At 41.1% G+C, this 21,876-nt stretch overlaps 1 protein-coding gene across 9 annotated transcripts in view; it reads right to left on the bottom strand.

Moving 5' to 3' along the window:
• Raly (RALY heterogeneous nuclear ribonucleoprotein) overlaps nucleotides 1–21,876 on the bottom strand; it is an 84,181-nt gene that overhangs the window by 17,137 nt on the left and 45,168 nt on the right. For 2 of the 9 annotated variants that reach the window (XM_052726417.1, XM_052726422.1), the window contains exon 3: nucleotides 19,752–19,791. The exons of 6 other annotated variants lie outside the window; for them this stretch is intronic. The gene's annotated coding sequence lies outside the window, so the exon portion shown is untranslated. Of the gene's footprint in view, nucleotides 1–16,080; nucleotides 16,158–19,751; nucleotides 19,792–21,876 lie in introns of all 9 variants that reach the window. One more of the 9 variants, XM_052726418.1, reaches the window with a different exon arrangement.

Here is a 21,876-nt window from a genome sequence, read left to right as displayed (position 1 = left end):
TGGCTAACTAGTGGCTTAGCTCCGCACTCTGATCTTCAGACAAGCTTTATTTTTTAGATCACAAACAAAATATCATCACAGACCACTTTTCTGGATGACCCAAATCCAACTCCCAGCACTCACATGGGAGCTCATTATCTGTTTGTAACTCCAGTTCTAGGGCTTCTGACAACCTCACACAGACACGCATGCAGGCAAAATACCAATGAACATAAAAGAAAACAAAACCATATGTTCTTAAAAATATTTAAAATAAAAAAAAAATTAAGTCAGGCATGGTGATAGATGCCTTTAATTTCAGCACTCTGGAGGCACAGGAAGGCAGATCTCCGAGTTCTATTGTTCAATATGATGGTTATTCTTGCTTGTTAACTCTATCGAGAAAAACGCAAGGGGCCAGGCACACCTGTGAGGGATTTTTCTTACTGAATCATCTTCAGTGGGAAGACCCACTTCTAATCTGGATCTTTGAGGTGGGAAGACCCACTTCTAATCTGGATCTTTGAGGTGGGAAGACCCACTTCTAATCTGGGCCTCACCTTCTGCTGGCAGCCTATACAAATAAAGTGGAGGGAAGCTCACTTTCTCTTTGCCTGCTTGCTCTCACTTTTGCTAGCAATTCCATTCCTTCATTGGCATTAGAGCCTACTTCTTTGGAATTCCAGTGTATACTGGGGACCAGCTGAGACAACCATTCTCTTGGACTGAACAACTACTGGATTCTTGGACCTTCTGTCCATAGGCAGCCACTGTTGGGATTAGCTGGACCACAGGCTAGAAGCCATTCTAATAAATCCTCTTTTTACGTAAGTTCTGCTCTTCTATTACCTAGTACATACAGTGAGTTCCAGGACACTCAGGGCTACACAGAGAAATCCTGTTTCAAAAGGCAAAACAAACAAAAAATGAAAAGAAGAAAGAAAGAGAGAGAGAAAAAAAAGAAAGTCAGAGATAGAAAAATTAAGTAGTATCTAGTCTAGTGTCAGGTGCTGGTAGGTATTAAGAAATAGAATATAGCTGGGTGGTAACTGCAGCACATGCTTTTAATCCCAGCACTTAGTAGACAGAGGTAGGAGGATCTGAGTTTGAGACAACCTGGTCTACATACAGAGTGAGTTCCAGGACAGTCAGGGCTGCATAGAGAATCTGTCTTGAAACAAAACCAAAGAAAAAAAACAAACAGAATGTTATGATTTGGATATAACAGCCTCAAAGGTTCATGTACTGAAGTCTTATTCCCCAACTAGAAGCAGTATTTTGTTTTGTTTTTTTTCGAGACAGGGTTTCTCTGTGTAGTTTTGGTGCCTGTCCTGGATCTCATCTTAGACCAGGCTGGCCTCGAACTCACAGAGATCCACCTGGCTCTGCCTCCTGACTGTTGGGATTAAAGGAGTATTGCCACCACTGCCTGGCTTAGAAGCACTATTTTTTTTTTTTTTTTTTTTTTTTTTTTTGGTTTTTCGAGACAGGGTTTCTCTGTGTAGCTTTGCGCCTTTCCTGGAACTCGCTTTGGAGACCAGGCTGGCCTCGAACTCACAGAGATCCGCCTGGCTCTGCCTCCCGAGTGCTGGGATTAAAGGCGTGCGCCACCACCGCCCGGCTAGAAGCACTATTTTTAATGACTGGACTGTGAGGATGCCAGCCAGTCAATCAAGGATTAACCCCACCCATTGATGAGTTCATGGCCGAACTGGCTATAAGGAGGCAGCACCTGGTTGGAGGATCTAAGTCCCCAGCAAGCATGTCTTTAAAGTGTATATCTCATCTCTTGCCCTTTTCTGTCTCTTTGCTTCTGGCCACTTTAAGATGAGCAGCTTTAAAAAAAAAACAAACAAACAAACAAACAAACAGACAAACAAATAAAAAAAGGGGTTGGGGATTTAGCTCAGTGGTAGAGCGCTTGCCTAGCAATCGCAAGGCCCTGGGTTCGGTCCGCAGCTCTGGAGGGGGAAAAAAAAAATAAAAAATGAGCAGCTTTGCTTTCCCATGCCCTCTACCATGACATTCTGCTTTACCACAGACCTAGAAACAAAGAACTAAACATGGGCTGAAACTGTGTGCCAAAACAAATCCTCACTTTCCTTAACTGATTTATTCATGTCTTTTGTCACAGTGACATACACTAACACCTTGGCTAACCCAATGCCCTATAAAAACAGATTAATTCAGTCTAACACTCTAGGTGCACCACAGTCCAGTTCTGATGGTTTTTACCTGTGTCATCTCCCTCAGAGTAAGAGTTGGAATAGGAAGTCTATATTAATGCTCTCATACCGTCTAGCTGTACCTACGAACTTCAACAGCGTTTCCTCTCCATGCCTGTCCAACTGTCATAGCATAAGAAGGGATTTCAGGCTTTGCATAGACCACCCTCACTCATCTGTGCTGTAAGGCCCTAGTTTTGTACTATTTCACTGTTGTCAATGTGTAGAAGGCCCTGAAGGAACATGTAAAGCAGAAACTGAGGCAGGTCTAGGCCTCAGTCACCACTCCAAACCATGTACATCCCACCTCTCTTGTATCTTATACACAAATTCAACTTTTGACTGTGGCTTTAGGTGGAAGTTTAGAATCTATGAAATGTGTTCCTTAACAGTTATGGGGAAATGCAACATATAGTGGGTAAGTAGCAATCTTAATAATCTCTAAAACTGACTTAGGTTACTAAGAGAAGTCACTCACAAACCTACCTATCCATCTAATAATCACTAAAAATCCAAATTCTAAGCTAATTATGGACTAGATATTAGCAAATAAACTGTGTTTAATCATCTAGTAATTAGTCTGGTGACTAGACTCAAACAGGGGACATTCATATGGTCACAAAGCAGATGTGCCCTGGTACAAGTCCACTGCCTCAGAAATAGCCTAAATAAAACAGACAAAGAGGAGAAACACAAGAGAAAGACCTACCAAAAGGGAGATTGCCTAAGATGAATTACCCCGGGGGGGGGGGGGGGGGGGCGCGGGGGGGGATGGCAAGAGAAACTGTAGGAACAATATACAGAAGTGTGTCTTTCAAACTCACCCTCCCTCACCTGCTTCTGTAAATATATATATGGAGTAGGGCTGGAGAAAGTTTGAAATGGGAGAACATCTTTGTTATTGTCTCCTAGTCCCCTGATAGATGAATATTTATTCTTGTCTTGAAGAAGAATACAATACACAGCAACTTCAACCAAGACATGTGGAAACTTTACACAAGTGACTCCTCAGGATGGATCCTGATCAACCTAATGAAATGAGCAGTATCCTCTTCACTCTGCAGGTTAAAAAACCCAGTCTCTGGCTGGAGATATGACTCAGTAGTAGAGTACTTGCTTAGCATACATGAAGTCCTGGGTTCTCTCCCCTGTACCACAAAGAAGACAAATAAAAAACTAACAAGCAACTGAGTCTCAGACCCACAGGAATCGGCATGATCAGAGTGGGAAGACTGCAGCTTGTCTGATCACTGATGTTCTCCCTTCTGCGTGAGATCATGCTCAGTGATTTCTCCATCCACAAGAATGATCTTGGCTTTACCAGTCATGTTCACATGACCTCATACAATACTCATTATACTGGTAAATTGTCATGTGCTACTTGAGCTCACTGAGAAACTAGTCCTGGAATCAGAGTTCCGTTGCTGTTTCAGGTCCAAGCATGTTTGTCTCAAAGTGTCCTCCAAGACCCCTTGTCTGGAGATAAGTTGGTCCCCTTAACTCTGCTGTAACAAAGAGAAAGAGTACAACGAAACAACCCCAAAGTAAAGCTACCTGACTTTGAGAATAGCTAGAAGGTAAAACATTCCCAACAGAGGTAGCTACCATTTATCCCACAATACAAAACTACCTGCAGTGGGAAAGAGAAGCCCGAAGTCCAGCCATGGAGAGAAAGAACAGCTGCCTGTCTCAACTTCCCCAATCCGTTTCTGCCTGATCTGTGAGTATCCAATTTGATAATATTTTTTCTATCTGCTGCTGTTTGTTCTTTCACTTGGAACCCTCACTCAAGGGGACACTAACTACTAGGGACTCACTCTATTGGGAACTCTACCTGACTTGACTGACTTAAAAGAGGCTTCCCCAGTCAATTTCTGCTGGATGTTTTGAGAATCCGATATGATGTTTTGCTTGGCTATCTATCATCTATCTATGTATCTATCATTTGCTATTTATTCTTTTATTTTAGACTGCTATATTACTTAGCTCACTTGTTCAAAAATATGGCTATCATAGGTCATTCTCTGGAACATATAAAACATTAGATTTTAGAGCACAAAAGACGCTTCCAGGTCTGTATACATGGGTAATCATATGTGTTGTCGTTTAAGCCTCTTACTGAGGCAGATGATGGTGTATGTTCAATGCAACCAAAGATAAGTTAGTACTTAGTTCTATTTAAGCCAGAGCTGGCACAAATCTGAGTAAGACCAGAGTTGGTTCTTTTAACCTTGGCCAAGAATGGATGGCTTCAATGCTGAGTCTAGGGTTGGTCAGCTTCTGATCCTTTAGGGAAATTCATGCGGTTCTTCCTAGAGCATGTTTACAAGCCCGAGAGCCAATCAGCACTTACTGCGAAATTGCAAAATGGCCCCCTCCCACTTCTCATGCCTCATGAGGCTGGCTCCTCACAGTGATAATGTGGCAAGATTAGTCACTGCTTGCTGTTGCTTGATTATAGCTATTCTTTGCTGTAAATGAAGTTTAAAAGTCATCAAAGGGTTTGTCAGCTGTGACTTATGAGCCTTTCTCCTGCAGGGAAGTCAGTCAGTGACAAATGCCCCTCTCGTTCTGCTATCCATTATAAGTTGCAAAGTGCCATGTTCCAATTACTGGAGACCCCAGTACAGCGCATGGAAAACCTTGCTCCAGGCTGCAACCATTACTCAGGCCTGGCAGGGCTGCCCTAGGCCCACGTCCCATAGAATAAGAGTAGACAGTACTTTTCCTGACTTTTGAGTCAGCCCCTTACACCCTTACCTTATGTTAACCCTGGTGGTTTACTTTAGACACATTTCACAATACCATATTGGTTGTCTCAAAGTAGTCAGGTTAGAGACTGCCTAAGATAAACAGATGAGGAAATAAGACTATATAATCAGGTAAACAATATGAAACATGATCCTCCAGAGGAAAGGTAGAAGATAAAGTACCTAGGATGTTCAGATAAAACAAACTTTAGAAAAACCTCTATTGGGGTTGGGGATTTAGCTCAGTGGTAAAGCTGGGTTCGGTCCTCAGCTCCGGACAAAAAAAAAAAAAAGGGGGGGAAAATTAAGAACCAGACAAAGTGACTTGCTTAAGGTCAAAACTAAGTTAGGTTAGTGATAGAACTCTACCTCTGGTGACACAGAAAAAGGAGAGGGACAAGGAAGAGTTCCTGCACATTCTACGCAGAGAATAGCACAGCTCCATCCAGATCCCTATAGCCTACCCAGTCTCAGAAAAATGAGTGAGAGTAGACTCGCTTCAGAGTGGTGGAGAGGATTCAGTAATGTGCACGCAGTGCAGTGGCAGACACATATATTAAGTAACCCAAGTATTTACTCTCAAATCATCTATAAAGCCACTCTTTGAGGTAGGTATTGACAGTTTAATAGACAAGAAGACTGAAGCTCTTTTCCACTTTATCACACAAACCAAGTAAGCCAGTATTTCTCAAAACTATTCATGAAGGATCAGTTTTTTAAAATTCTAATCTATTACACGTAAGTACTGATACAAGAAAATGTCAAGCAACCAACATTTCTAAGTATTTACTCTTAATTTTCATACTTAAGAGTGAACTAGCAGTAACAGATGGGTTACAATTTAAATAATGGTTCCAGGCTCTGCCCTATCAAACTCTTATGAAAACAAAGCAAAAAAAGAAAGAAATTAATTTCATTTCTTTCAAGTCATTTAGCTTCATTGTTTTAGACTTTGGTGTCAAGACTACTTTATAAAAATTGCCATCAAAAATTGCCATCACCTTGCCGGGTGGTGGTGGCGCACGCCTTTAATCCCAGCACTCGGGAGGCAGAGCCAGGTGGATCTCTGTGAGTTCGAGGCCAGCCTGGTCTCCAAAGCGAGTACCAGGAAAGGCGCAAAGCTACACAGAGAAACCCTGTCTCGAAAAACCAAAAAAAAAAAAAAAAAAAAAAAATTGCCATCACCATCATTTTAAGAGCAAAGAGAATAGGCAGGCTGGGGACATGTTCTTCTAAAGGTAATTTATCTTGGTTATCTACTCTGTAGGCCATGTATGGGGAAGATGATTTAGGTTTACCAAGGACTAAAACAACCTTCTGGTGCCAGAGGCCTGAGAAGAGGACATATTCCAGAAGAATGATATTCCTGATTGTCTCTCTACAAAAAAGGAGTTGTCTCTAACCTCTGTTATGTTCAGTCTTGTATCATGGCTGTTTGTACATCAGCCTCTCTTTTCATCTAGGAAGTTAAAAGTAAGAGGAACACCAAATTAACTCCCCAAAGCAACTATATACCTAAGAGTGTGGCTAGCCAAGAATGTATACAAGAGCTACTTGTATACCTTGTACCTTCTCTAGAAATGGCTAAATTTTCAGTGTGCAAACTTCTTTCTGCTCTAAGAATTTCTTTTCTTTTTCTTTTTTTTTTTTCTTTTTTAAAGACAGGATCTCTTTATGCAGCCCTCCCTCGTTATCCTGGAACTCACCACCACACCCTGCCTTCTGCCCCCCTTGCTCTAACAAAGCATACCTAGTGTTATTTTTAGTACAACCAGAACTAACAAGACACATTAAAGGGACGCAAACAACTTGCTGTTGAGTTGGCATTAAATGCACTGGCTGGGCTGGAAACGGCTCAGCAGTTAAGAGCACTGGCTCCTCTTCCAGAGGACCCAGGTTCAATTTCCAGCATCCACAAGGCATCTAACAACTCCAGTTCCAAGAGGCCCAATGCCCTCTTCTGGCCTCAATGGGCACTGCAGATGTGGTACATGATGGCAAAATACTCAAGCACATAAAAGAAAAATCTTTAAAAAAAATGTATTTTAAAAATTAAAATAGCCAGGCAGTGGTGGTACATGCCTTTAATCCCAGCATTTGGGAGGCAGAGGCAGGTGAATCTCTGTGAGCTCGAGGCCAACCTGGTCTACAAAGTGAGTTCCAGGACAGGCTCCAAAGGCTACACTGAGAAGCCCTGTCTCAGACAGATAGATATAAATGGATGGATGGATGGATGGATGGATGGATGATCGATGATAGATAGATGATAAATAGATAGATGATAGATTGATAGATAAAAATAAGTTGGCCATGATTGTGTATGCCTTTAAGTCAAGCACTGCAGGAAGCAGAGACAAGCAGATCTCTGTGAGTTTGAGATGAACCTGATCTACATAGTGAGTTCCAAGATAGCCAGGCTATGTTAAGACCATCTCAAAAAATTAACTAATTAACTAATTAATAAACAACAAACAAACAAAAAGCCCACACAGCCGGCCATCAAGCAAAAGTCAACACTTGAATCTCTTTCCTTGTAAGAAATCATGAACTGTAGTCAAGAGTAATCTTTTTTTTTAAAGATTTATTTATTTATTATGTACACAGAAGAGGGTGCCAGATCTCATTACAGATGGTTGCGAGCCACCATGTGAGCGGTGGGAATTGAACTCAGGACCTCTGGAAGAGCAGTCGGTGCTCTTAACCTCTGAGCCATCTCTCCAGCCCCCAAGAGTAATCTTTGAAACCACATCCTTCCATCCCATTACTGAACTAGTTGTGTGATGTAACCTTCAAGAAATATGCTAATTCTTTTGTGAGCCATCCTGTGGGTACTGGGAACTCAACCCAGGTACTCTCCAAGAGCGACAAGTATTCTAAACCACTGAGCCATCTTTCCAGCCTCCAAAATATGTTACACTATTTGTGCAGATATCTCACCTTAAAATAGGGGTAGCTGTACATATCAACAGGGTTGTTGGAAGATACAACAACTGAATTTATGTAAGCTTCCAAAACATTACAAAGCAAGCAAATAAGGTTAGGTTTGGTAGAACAGGCCTCTAATCCTAGCACTCAAAAACAAACAAACAAAGCATGCATACATTAGCTCCTCCTACCATGGTTATTACTGCTAGAACTTGTAAAAAAAAAAAATTTTCCTTGTGATTATGATGAGACAGGTGGTCAGCTCTACTTTAATGGTAATCTAGAATCAAACTATGATGAAGGAGAACAGTACTACACTGGGTACAATCACGAATCTTCAAATGGGTCACCAAATTCTAGTAGAGACGTATATTCTAACATCACAAGGATGGTTCTGAACATCACAGGAGTGGGTGTGTATCAAGTGTTCAATGAATAAATAATGAATGAGTATCTGAAATTAAAAAAGCAGCATATAGGCCGGGTGGTGGTGGCGCACGCCTTTAATCCCAGCACTCGGGAGGCAGAGCCAGGCGGATCTCTGTGAGTTCGAGGCCAGCCTGGGCTACCAAGTGAGTTCCAGGAGAGGCGCAAAGCTACACAGAGAAACCCTGTCTCGAAAAACCAAAAAAAAAAAAAAAAAAAGCAGCATATAGAGTCTACAAAGAATCCAAGATGAGGAGAACAGGAAAAGTGCCCTTAAACCAAGATCCCCCAAAAGGCTTCCTTGTGCCTTGAGAGCCAGACACAAAGATTAGTCTCTATATGGACAAGAAAGCCTTGAGTGTTCAAAGTGTACGGCATCCCTGTTCATTCAGTATACTAAATCTGCTGGAACTTCTACAGTCCGTGGCTACTCCAATTACTGCACAGGGCTGTGCCACAGTTGTGCACGTCAACTCTTTGGGGTCTATACTAGAGAAAGTAAAAAATAACAGCGAGGGTGCCTAACTCACCCCTTATCAGGCCGAAGGTTAACCCTAGGGCCTAAATCCCACCTCTACTAGCTAAAAGACCTTGGGAAGCTATTTTAACTTTTTCAAAGCACAAGGTTCCCCACCAGGTGGGGTGGTGCAGACCTCTAATCCCAGTGTGCCCCCTCCCATTACTACCCTACTCCACCCCCTCAAGACTAAGGCAGATAGATTACCAGACCCAGCTACAGTGTGACCTTGTCTCAAAACAAAAACCTCAAGGTCCCCCGACTTAGAAGTAAAATTTCTGTCCTGCCCCAGTGCAGTACAGGTGTTGTGAATGCAGAAAGAGATCTCATGCTGTGTTACCTGAGTGTGCTATGTAGCTGCTGGCAAGAAGACCCCCTAAGGATGGAAAGTCTTCACAGGCAGAGCCACCCAGGCAGGCAGGCAGACAGTTGGAAGCAGGACAGGATAGTACAAATTGGCATTGCAACCAAGTGTGCTGCCTCTCTTAAGTATAAGGGCTGATTAAAATCCTTCCAAGTAGAATCAATATTTTCCTCATTACAACAATCCTTCTTGAAAATTCTGACCACCATCCCTAACAGCCTCATAAAAGGCCTGATCTTAAAGACAACAAATGCACTCATGGCTATGGTTTTGTTTTTTAATTTCCCACAATCAGGTGGAGATATGAGTGCTGAGTCAAATGCAATTTAGGACTCAGCTATAGTTTAGATGGTGAATGCCCCACTCCCACCACCCTCACCAAAAGACCCATGCATTAAAGGCTTGGTCCTGGGAATGGTATTACTAGGTGGTGACTGACTTTTGAGAGATGGGAGATCCTTGCTACCTGGATTGTCCTGTCAGCAATTGTGGTTCATTGTGCATTCCTGCCATGGGCACAAAGCAAAAGAACAACTGACCATGGGTTAGAACTGCCAAACTTCAAGACATTTTTAAAAATAAGTTAACTTACCTTAGGTTTTATTCTGAGAATAACTGCCCAGAATGGCCTTAAATTTGTAGCAATTTTGTTTCAGTCGGCTGAGAGGGCTGGGATTACAGCTCCTTTTGTTCCTTACGTAACCAGCGCCACAAATACATGCACTATCAAGAATCAAGTCTAAATCCTTAATAAAGCTTTAAGGACGGAAGCATTACTCTAATTATTCTTTATCAATAAAACTTCAGGAGTCAAGCCAAGTGGTGGTGGTGCACGCCGTTAATCCCAGCACTTGGGAGGCAGAGCCAGGCGGATCTCTGTGAGTTCAAGGCCATTCTGGTCTAAGAGCGAGATCCAGGACAGGCACCAAAACTACACAGAGAAACCCTGTCTTGAAACCCACCCCCCCCCCAAAAAAAAATTCAGGAGTCAGATACTGGGTTAAGAGCCTTAAAGATCATCAGAGAAACATAGAAGTCACTAGTCCTTCCTACCTACCTGCTCCACTCCTTCCTACCTGCTCCACTCCTTCCTTCAAACAGAGAACCAGATCCCTTTTCCGCCCTGCCCTTACTACTTCCTCTCCTATCTGCTCTCAGTCTTAATTTTGGTCGGCTAGTGGCTAACTCTGTCCTCCAGCCTATCCAGCCATTTGAGTAAGGACTTGCTTCATTCAATGCCTATTATTTGAAATTACCATGCACCCTGCCCCCCAAAAACCCACATAAACCTCCACTTTTCTTATAGTATATTAATGACTGTTATCAATGTGCTATTATTTCCTTCCAGTGTTTTTTCGTTGTGTGTTACAGAGTCAGATCATTTGTTCGATTTAATTTGTTCTATTTTGAGATATGGTTTTGCACTGTCACCCAAGATGGCACTAAACTCAATCTTCCTACCTCGCTAAGATTACAGGCACACACAACCAAACCCAGCATAACCTTTTTTCCAAATTAGCATACTTAGACATGTACATATAATAGCATCTTTATGTGTTCATAGTTTTTAATAAGCATCATTCTATAGAACTATGGCTTTAATAACTAAATGAATTTATAATAGTCTAGACTGGTGGTCACTGCAGCTTTTTTCCAACTTCTCATTATTATAAATAATATCTGAGGGAGAGTTTATTCTAGATACATGTATTTTCTTGGGATAGATTTCCAGAAGCAGAAAAACTGTCATATGTATGAACAATTTTACAGCTCGAGATATACGGCCTAATTGCTTTCCCAACTTACAGTGCTATCTTGAATGACTGCCGCTTTCAGAGCAAACAGGATCATGTATTATACTGTGCTTTTGTATGAAGTGTGAATTAGCAGGGGAAAACAAATTCTAGTTGGTGTTCTGCCCATGTCAAAATGAATAGTCGTCTGGTTTTATTTATTAGTTTTTTTACTTCACAGAGTTTTGAATGCTACAAGGAAAGAATTATAGATCCTTAGGCAAAGGAACAACAAAAATATTTATTTACTGACTTATCAAGAAGGCATTTATTAGGGCAGTACAGATAGCTCAGGGGTTAAGAGTGCTTACTCTTTTGCAGAGAGTGCAGATTTGATTCCCAGTACCCACACCAGGCAGTTCACAACCCACTAATTCTCTAGTTCCAGGAAGGAATCATCAAGAAATTCTAATCTTGTTAAGAGAGACAAAATGAAGTCACTCTACATCTAAGGGAAGTGGACACAGCAAAAAGTTATAGAAGTTTACTTCCCTTGTAGCTTGAAAATAGTAAGTACATAGTCTGGGATGCATGTTGGAGCCCACTAGGTTTCCTAGTGGCTGTACCCAGCAGGACTGCATAAGAGGTTGATTGGACCACAGGCCTGTGTACCAGGTGTTTGTAAGGGCCTAACTAGCGAGGGGGAGGTCTTTTGTTCCATCCCTTGGCATTGTCATAAATAGACCTTTGGAATGAAGTTCTGGTATGGTGGAAAAGGATCCAGGCCCTCCTGAGTCTATTCTGTATTTTCTCTCTGTCTCTCTCCCTTCCTATTTCTGAGTCTCTTATCCCTCAATCCTCAAGAGTTCCTGGGGTAAATAAGTGTGGGGGCTGGTCCTCCACAGATGCATAAGGATTCATGCTGCAAAAAATGACACCAGAGAAACTGGATGACAGTATATCAAGAGGGCTTTATGACCACCAAAGAGTATGTCTGAGAGCCAATATTTATTTCTGTGTGATAAGCCACAGTGCTCTGTAAGAAGGCACACATTAAGTGCTCTTCTGTCTGACCCACTAACTCCAGCCCTGGTAAAGTAGTGCCCTGTTCTCACGCTGACTTCTCTTTCTCTCATGTTAGTCTTCTCTCACAAAGCAGCATACAACTTTTCTACTATCTTTCACGTCACTCAGCACACTGCTAGACGTAGCAGGGGTGCTAAGAATGCTCACAGATGAATTATTTGGAAGTCCCTCATACATTAACACTGCATAAGCCCTTGCTGCCTTGGCATAGCCTCTAATCTTGGAACTACTCAGTCCATTGTCTGACCTCAGAAATCTTCCTACTTCTTGTTCATTCTGCCAAATTTAAAAAAAAGTGCTTGAGTACAAAGAAACTATAAAGTATGTGATAACTAAGAAGCACATCAGATAGCCAGGCAGGAGGCCTAGGGAGAAATAAATCCTTTCCTAAAGCACAGTTCTCAAGCCAAGGACTCACTCCTCAGCCTTACCAGCATTAAAATAGAATTTACCAATTGAGTGTTATAAGTCTCTTTTGAGGAGACTTAAATAATAACTTAAGGTATTACTGCTTTCTACATTACTAACAGTACCTCAAGGAAGGCAAGGATATTAACAGGGTGATTACTAACAATGAATATGAATGCCTTGCTGGCTGTGGTATGAAGCATATGGGCTGTGGGTGTGATGTGCTGGCTAAAGTCCATCTGAGGAGACTGTTATCAAAACCATGTCTCAGTCTCTTCATAGCCTGACTTCATCCTAATACAAGAGCAATCACCACCTACTTCATCTCAGCACCGCCACTGCCCTTCAGAACAGACCCACAGTCGGTGCTCAAGGACTATCTACTAACTGAACTGAGCTGAAAACCACGCACCATCACCCCTACTTCTCCACTTTCCCTATCCCTGCTTTTTTTTTTTTTTTTTTTTGTTTTGTTTTGTTTTTCGAGACAGGGTTTCTCTGTGTAGCTTTGCGCCTTTCCTGGGACTCACTTGGTAGCCCAGGCTGGCCTCGAACTCACAGAGATCCGCCTGGCTCTGCCTCCCGAGTGCTGGGATTAAAGGCGTGCGCCACCACCGCCCGGCCTATCCCTGCTTTTTAAGAAACAAAGAAGCAGGGGAGAGAAAATGAGGAGACATCTTTGCAAAAGCTCAAGCAAGCCACATCAGCCTTTAGGAAAATGCTCTTTGTAATATAAGTGATCATCGCTCATCACATGGTATCAGAACACAGTCCAAGAATGGAGTCATGTGGGGAGATTCTGAATGCTTGGAAGAAAACAAGACAAGAATCTTGTGACCTTTGCTTCTTCAAAAACATGGAGTTGTTCTTGGAAGCGCTTTTGTGCCCATCCCAGGTGTAGCAGATAGAAGTGAGTTCTCTTTAGATTATTCATTACAGATGGCTAGTGTTACCTGTTTTACATGCCTCTAATGGGAAAACGTGTTTCTGCTACTTGTGGCTTGTCCTTGTGATTATATACTTTCTTTGGGTGACTCTTCTTAACCCTCAGAGTATAAATTGTCTGATGCTCCAAATAAACTTGGCTACTGCATGAGATTTTTTAGTCTGCTTCGTTTTTAGTTCCTGCTCTCCCAGTTCCTGTTGCCCACTAGAGCAGTAAACAACATGGTAAGTGCTTTGTTAAATATTTAACTTCTCAGCTTTACAACATCTTTTTTTTAACAAGAAGCCATCTCTCCAGCCCTGGCTGTACAGCTCTTGAAGGTAAGAATTATGTCAATGGTCTCAATGTCCTTTGTGGGCATGGGAGCTTTTCCTTTTCCTTTTTGAGGCAGGTCTGTATTACCTAGGCTTGAACTTGTAAGCGGAAATGACCCTACAACCTGAGTCGTCTAAGCAGCTATATGATATGCCCCACCATACTCACCCGGGGCCTTTTTAAGGCAATGACCTGCGTTCAAGATGAGCTTTATCAGGTATCAGTTTTATGATGCTGGGTAAGTGATTTAACCTCTCTGTGCCTTAATTTTCTTATTTTTATTACACGTTAATTTATTAAGACTGGGGGAGGGGCACACATACATGTACACATGAAAGTCAAAGGACAACCTGCAGGAGTTGGGTCTCTTCTTCTACCATGTGCTGAGGACTGAACTCAGATCAGGCTTAGCAGCAAGTGACTTTACCCACTAAGCCATCTTGTCAGCCCAAATAGAAATATTATAGGATCTGCCTCATACATAAGTCACTGGGAGAATTTAATAAAATATCAGAAAGTTAAGTATTGGGGGAATTTTCTAAATAAAAACACTGTTTTTAGTAAAATTTACTGTTGTTCCCATCTACTAGATGGCTCCAATATCTCAGTATTAGTACTGAATAAGGTTAAGAGAACCTGGGTAACTATAAAGCAAGACTGGAGCCAAATTTCAGGTGTGGGGATGGAAGTTGAGGTCAAAGGAATTTTCCAAGTACAAATCCCTTAATGCGACTGACAGCCCTGATGAAAACTTCACAGGGAAAAGCCTGTGCTTCCTATCATGTAGATCCTCGAGATTCTGAAATCCTTCTCAAATTTCAGCTGCAGTATAAGCTGCCCTTCTGTATTTACACATCTGTCTGTCTCCCTGTACTAAATTCTAAAGTCTAAAAGAAGAGACTACTATGTTACACTGCAATCCTGGCCTCCAACGCTACTACCCTGAAACCAACAGGTGTTTGCTAAAATTTATGCCAACAAGTATGTGTAAGGATCCTACCAAAGCTGGGTGTGGTGGTACATGTCTTTAATCAAAGCACTCAGGTAGCTATTAGCTCAAGAATCTGGGCTACATAGTGAGTTTCAAGCCAGCCAGGGTTACACAGTGACCTGTCTTTTCACTTTAGAATCCTATCCAAGTCCTCACAGCTTAGCTGTAGTTTCTAAGATGTACCCAAGTCCTTCACCCTTCAGTAGGGAAGAGGGAGAGATAAGACAGCGATGAGAGAAAACAGAGTTGGAACAAAAGGATAAGCTGAGTTCATTACACTATTCTGAGCAAAGGAAAAGAGAGGCTGAGTACTCAGACCAGGCTTCTGGATCCAGGCTTTCTGTGGTAGGAAGTTGCACAAGGTCTTCAACAGGCAGAGAATAGAAAAAGCTAGAAAAAAACCATCTGTCGGCAATCAACAAAGAGAGGGAGACCCAGCCCTCCTTCTCTGTATTACGCAGTGATCCTCAATATGACCAACTATACTACATGGTGTCCTACCATGCAGAAACAAATACAAAGCAATGTTTTAAAAAGACATGAAGTTCATTCCTGAGACTGTAATGGTTTTTCTTTTCTTTTTCTCTTTTTTAGAGACAGGGTTTCTCTGTGTAGTTTTGGTGCCTGTCCCGGATCTGGCTCTATAGACCAGGCTGGCTTTGAACTCACAGAGATCTGCCTAGCTCTGCCTCCCGAGTGCTGGGTGGTTTTTCAATTAATTATTTCTTGGACATTAACCACATACCAAGCTCATACTAAGCAACTGTGAAATAATAGTAAACCTATAAATGACTAACCCTTTCCCACCTTAATGGCCTATGACAAGGGAAATAATAACTTCAATGTTACTGGATTATTTTGAACACTAAGATAGGTTTTGGAGCTGGAGATCTGACTCAGTGGTTCAGAGTACTGACTTCCCTTCCAAAGGACACTAGTTCAATTCCCAGCATCTATATAGCAGCTCACAATTGCCTATACCTCCAGTTCTAGAGAACCCTACAACTTCACACAGACATATGTGCAGGGAAACCAATAAAAATAAGTTTAAAATTAAAGAGAAAAAAGATAGGCTTTGAAGAGTCTCTTCTTTATAGAGTCAATATAAGGGAGGTTTTTCTGTTTGTTTTGGTTTTTCAAGACAGGGTTTCTCTGTGTAACATTGGCTCCCCCTGGATCTCGCTCTGTAGACCAGGCTGGTCTCAAACTCACAGAGATCCACTTGCTTCTACCTCCCAAATTCTGGGATTAAAGGTGTGTGCCACCACCAACCAGCTAAGGAACTATTTCTTACTAACTAGATCCAACCTAGAAGGCTTAGAAAACTATAAAGACAGTCCCCACCAATTGCCAAAACAACTTCTCCCAGGGGCTGGATAAAATCTGAAAGCATAGACGGGAATAGTGGTGTATACCTTTAATCCCTGTACTTGGTAGGCAGATGCAGGTGGATCTCTGTAGGTCTGGGCCAGCCGAGTCTATTCATTGAGTTCTAGGACAGACAGAGCTACATAGTGAAATCCTGAGGGATGTGGAGGGGGAAGAAGACTCTGAAAACACATTCCCACCCTATAAACTTGATAGAAATGATGACAAAGGAGCAAGAAAACTGGTAGATTCTCTTCAAACTACTGCTGTTATAATAGTTACTGAGACCAGAGTGGCCTGCATTGGAAACTGCATGGTGGAACAATCTGAACTGACAGGAAGAACTGAATGTGCCCAAGTCCTTCACCCCTCAGCTTAGTAGGGCAGAGGAAGAGGCAAGGCAGTGATGAGAGAACAGCCTGGGGTTGGATGCACCTTTGCAGACACTAAGCTAATTACCTAACAGGACTCTGGTCCTTCAACTGTTTGGAAACATTTGGTGGCCATTAAATCTGTTGTTTACTTATTTTCCTGCTCATTGGAACAAACAAATCAAAACAGAAAGCTTGATGCCTAAACAATGAGCTCTGATTAGTGGCTGCAGAAATGTCTATAATTTCAGAATCTGCTAGTTAGAAAAGGAAGGATGATGCAGTACAAATAATGCTGTGGTCTAGACGGAGTTGCCACCTCCCCAGCTTTATATAAATAGTGATTCAAAAAGCTCCATTTTGAACCTTACGCACCTGATCTTGAAAATAAAGACACAAGACAAGATCAGTTGTGCAGTAATTCTTCAATGGAGACTAGCATCCTTTAACATACTAGTGACCATTCCTCTGAAAAGGGCCAAAATGTCAAAAAATATTAACTCTTCATCTCATCTACTTCCTGTCAGATTCAACCATTCCCCTCCTAACCTTTCTCCCTCAACTCGTTGCTGTATCCCAGTGCCGACTCCAGCAGTCACCCCTTACCATCCCAGTATCCTATCCTCCAGCACCAGCAGGCATTTCCCTGTGAACACACCAGCCGAACATGCCAGGAAAACAGCACACTCTCCAAAAATCCAGACAAGAAACAGAAACCAAGGAATAAAACACCCACCCAACAAAGACAAATCCAGGAATCAGAGCACATTGGCTGCTCTTCCAGATGACCCAGATTCAATCCACAGCACCTACATGGCAGCTTACAACTGTCTGTAACTCTAATTCCAGGGGATCCGATACCTTCACACAGACATACATGATGGCAAAACACCAATAAACATAAAATATAAATAAATAAACACACACACACACACACACACACACACACACACACACACACACACACAAACATCCAGGGCAGTATGTCTCCGCTAGTGCCCAGCTATCCTACCACAGCAGGCCCTGAATATTCCAACATAGCTGAAGCAAAGAAAAAAACCTTAAAACGGCCTTTATGAATATGACAGAGGTCCTTAAAGAGGGAATTAATAAATCCCTTAAAAAAATCCAAGAAAACACAAACAATCACTATAAGGAAATTAATAAAACTGTCTAAGACCTGAAACTGGGAATAGAAGCAATAAAGAAAACCAAACTAACTTAATTACAGAACATTTCACCTAAACACAAGAATATATCCTCTTCTCTGCACTTCATGAACTTTCCCCAAATTGGCAAACAACTGTTAATCTCAAAATACTTTACACTGGTATGAATTTTGGTTTACTAATACAAATTTAAGGTCAATTTTGTTATACAATATGTATATTTCTACTCTTATTTAAGGCATTATGTTTATACAACTCATTTAAAAATGTAATGTGATGGTATGAATGTGTTGCTCTGATTGGATAGTAAATAAAATGGTGATTGGCCAGTAGCCAGGCAGGAAGTATAGGCGGGATAAGCAGAAAGGAGAATTCTGGGAAGAGGAAGGCTGAGTCAGGAGACACCAGCCAGACACAAAGGAATCAAGATGTGAAGGCAGAACTGAGAAAAGGTCCAAGCTATGTGGCTAAACATAAATAAGAATTATGGGTTAGTTTAAGTGTAAGAGCTGGTCAGTAATAAACTTGAGCTAATGGCCATACAGTTTGTAAATAATACAAGCCTCTGTGTGTTTACTTGGGTCTGAGCAGCTGCAGGACTTGTGGTTGAGAGATTTGTCCTGACAGTGGGCCAGGTGGGACACAGGAAAACTTCAGCTACAAATGTATAGTTAAAAAATACAAATTAATAGTCATCTATAATAATCAAATTTATAGTCATGTTAGATTTTCTAGATATGCAGAGATATATTTCAGATAGGTAATCTTCAAACACTTCAAAGACCTGCAGAATATGCCATTTAAAATGTTTTAAGAACTTAAGACTTTTCTGGACAATGAAACACATTTGCACCTGGCAGCACCAATTACTTCAATGAGGATGATGGGCATTGAGGAAACTCATTATGGAGTTTGCTTTCAATGTGGCAAAGGCTAGCCATTTGGGCAAGAAACTGTTCTTCCCTGGGCTGCTTGACAGTATATTATATAAACTGAACTTGCAGGACCCATAGGAAAATGACCACTGAACTTTGCCAAAACAAGGCAGGATGGTCCTTCAGGTTCCTGCTTCACAGAAGAATCTGCCAGACATTCTACAGGACACAGAGCAAAGTGACTGACGAACTTTGCCAAAATAGGTGGGACAGTTTTTCAAATTTCCTGCTTCACTGAAAAGTCTGCCAGATACTCTAAATCCACAGGCTAAGGATAGATGCCCCAACATTACAAAAGAACTTTGGGTGACTGTCCAGGCACCAGACATCTCTGTCATTTCTAGAGTTTTGGAAGTTGCTTGCAACGCACTTCCTGTTTACTCAGGTAGTATTATATCCTTCTGAGGTCTCTGATGTAGTTGAAGACTAGATAGTTAAAATTACAGTTTTAGTTAGTTATGACAAAAGATGAATTAGATATGAAACTTTTAACTCACAAAAAATGGGATCAAATATTTTCTTCAATTTTGCTAAATATAAATAGACATTATAACTGGAATTCTCACTTGATAACTATTTTGTTATGTGTAATTTACTCTGTTAAAATGAAAACCTTCCTTTTTGATTAGATAGAAAAGGGAAAATGCTATAGGACAGTCTTTCTGTATACTGTAAATATGTGTTGCTCCCATTGGTTAATAAATAAAGCTGCTCTAGCCTATGGTAAGCCAGGATAAGAGCCAGGTGGGAAATCTAAGCAGAGATACAGGGAGAAGAGAGGTGGAGTCAGGGCAAATGCCATCCAGCCACCCAAGGAACAAGATGCCAGCAGACCAGTAACACCACAGCCACATGGCAAAATATAGATTAATAGAAATGGGTTAATTTAAGATGTAAGAGCTAGCTAGAAATAAGCCTGAGTCATAGACTAAACAGTTTGTAATTAATATTAGGCCTCTGAGTGATTATTTTTTAAGTAGTTGCATGACCTCTGGACAGAGAGAGACAGAGAAAGGCATCAGGCTACACTCAAACATAAAGGAAGTGTCAACAGATTTAAAAAAAAAAAAAAAAAACACCTTAAATAACTCCCTGCTTCCTGTCAGGCCACCACAGATTAAAGCTGGGTATCAACAGAAACAACAGGAAGCTTACAAACTCATGGAAACTAAACAACTCTCTACTGAATGAAAACTGGATCAAGACGGAAATGAAAATGAATATGTAGTATACTCAAACTTACGGGACACAATGAAAGCAGCAAAGTTCACAGCACAAAGTGCCTGCATTAAAAAAAAAAAAAAACAACTGGAGATAGCTCATACCAGCAACTAAGGCACACCTGAAAGCTCTAGAATAAAAAAGAAGTAAACACACCCAAAAGGAGTAGACCTCAAATAATAATCAAACTGATTATTCATACAAAGAATCAATGAAACATGGAGTCGTTTTTATTTTTTGGTTGGGGGGGGGGGGATAAATCAACAAAATAGACAAGCCCTTATCCAAACTAACTAAAAGGCAGGAAAAGAATATTCAAATTAACATAATCAAAAACACTAAAGAGAGAGAGATAACAACAGACACCAAGGAAATCAGAGACTCATTAAGGACATACTATAAAAACCTATACTCCACTAAATCGGACAATCTAAAAGAAATGGATAACTTTCTTGATAGGTACCACTTACCAAAGATAAATCAAGATCAGATAAACAATTTAAATAGTGACATAGAAGCAGTCATTAAAAGTCTCCCAACCTTAAGGTGGTGGTGGCACACACCTTTGATCCCAGAATTTGGGAGGCAGAGGCAGGAGGATCTCTGAGAGTTCAAAGCTAGCCTGGTCTATAGAGTGAGTTCCAGAACAGCCAAGGCTACAGAGACCCTATCTCAAAAAAATCGAGGGGGGGGGGGGGAGAAGCAGCCCAGGACCAGATGTTTTAGGGCAGAATTCTACCAGACTTTCAAGATCAGCCTACCTCTGTGTCCCGAGGCTGGGATTAAAGGCATGCATCAGCATGCCCAGCTGCCCAATTCACTTTATGGGGCCACAGGTACCCTGATACTCAAACTACATAAAGACTCAACAAAGAAAGAGATTTACAAATCAATTTCCCTCATGAACATAGATGCAAAAATACTCAATAAAATACTTGCAAACCGAATCCAAGAACACATCAAAAAGATTATCCACCATGATCAAGTAGGCTTCATCCCAGAGATGCAAGGATGGTTCAATATATGAAAATTAGTAAATGTAATCCACCACATAAACAAACTGAAAGTTCTCATTATGCAGAAAAGGCCTTTGGCAAAATCCAGTATCCCTTCATGATAAATGTCCTGAAGAGATTAGAGATGCAAGGGACATATCTAAACATAATAAAGGCAATTTACAGAAAGCTTATAGTCAACATTAAATTAAATAGAAACTTGAATCAATTCCACGACACTCTCTCCATATCTATTCAATATAGTACCTGAAGTTTTAGCTAGAGCAATAAGACAACTGAAGGAAAGCAAGGGGATACAAATTGGAAAGGAAGAAGTCAAAGTATCACTATTCGCAGATGATATGATAGTATACATAAGCAACCCTAAAAGTTCTACCAGGGAACTCCTACAGCTGATAAACACTTTCAGCAAAGTGACTGGATACTAGATTAACATCAGAAAATAACACCTTTCACAATAGCCTCAGATATGAAATATCTTGGGGTAACTCTAACCAATCAAGTGAAAGACTTGTGTAATAAAAATTTCAACTCTTTGAAGAAAGAAATTGAAGATGGAGAGATCTCCCATGCTCATGGATTGATAGGATTAACATAGTAAACATGTCCATCCTATGAAAAAGCAAGCTACAGATTCAATGTAATCCCCATCAAAACTCCAACACAATTCTTTATAGACCTTGAAAGAATAATTCTCAACTTCATATGGAAAAACAAAAAACCCAGGATAGATAGCTAAAACAATCACGAACAATCAAAGAACTGCTGGAGTCCCCACCATTGCTGATTTCAAGATGTACTACAAAGTTAAACAGACACGTTGATCAATGGAATCGAACTCAAGACCCAGACATAAATCCACACACATATGGACACCTGATTTTTGGTAAAGAAGTCAGAAATACACACTGGAAAAAAGACAGCATCTTCAACAAATGGTGCTGGCATAACTGAATGTCTGCATGCAGAAGAATGTAAATACATCCATATTTATCACAAAATATGCACAAACTCAAGTCCAAGTGGATCAAAGACTTCAACATAAAGCTAGATACACTGAATTTGGTAGAAGAGAAAGTGGAGAATAGCCTTGAACGCATTGGCACAGGAGAGGACTTTCTGAACAGAACA

This window comes from Peromyscus californicus, unplaced genomic scaffold (assembly GCF_007827085.1).
Source record: "Peromyscus californicus insignis strain IS unplaced genomic scaffold, ASM782708v3 Scaffold_7__1_contigs__length_154581171, whole genome shotgun sequence".
NCBI classification, from domain to species: domain Eukaryota; kingdom Metazoa; phylum Chordata; class Mammalia; order Rodentia; family Cricetidae; genus Peromyscus; species Peromyscus californicus.
This window is presented reverse-complemented; position numbering and strand designations above follow the sequence as displayed.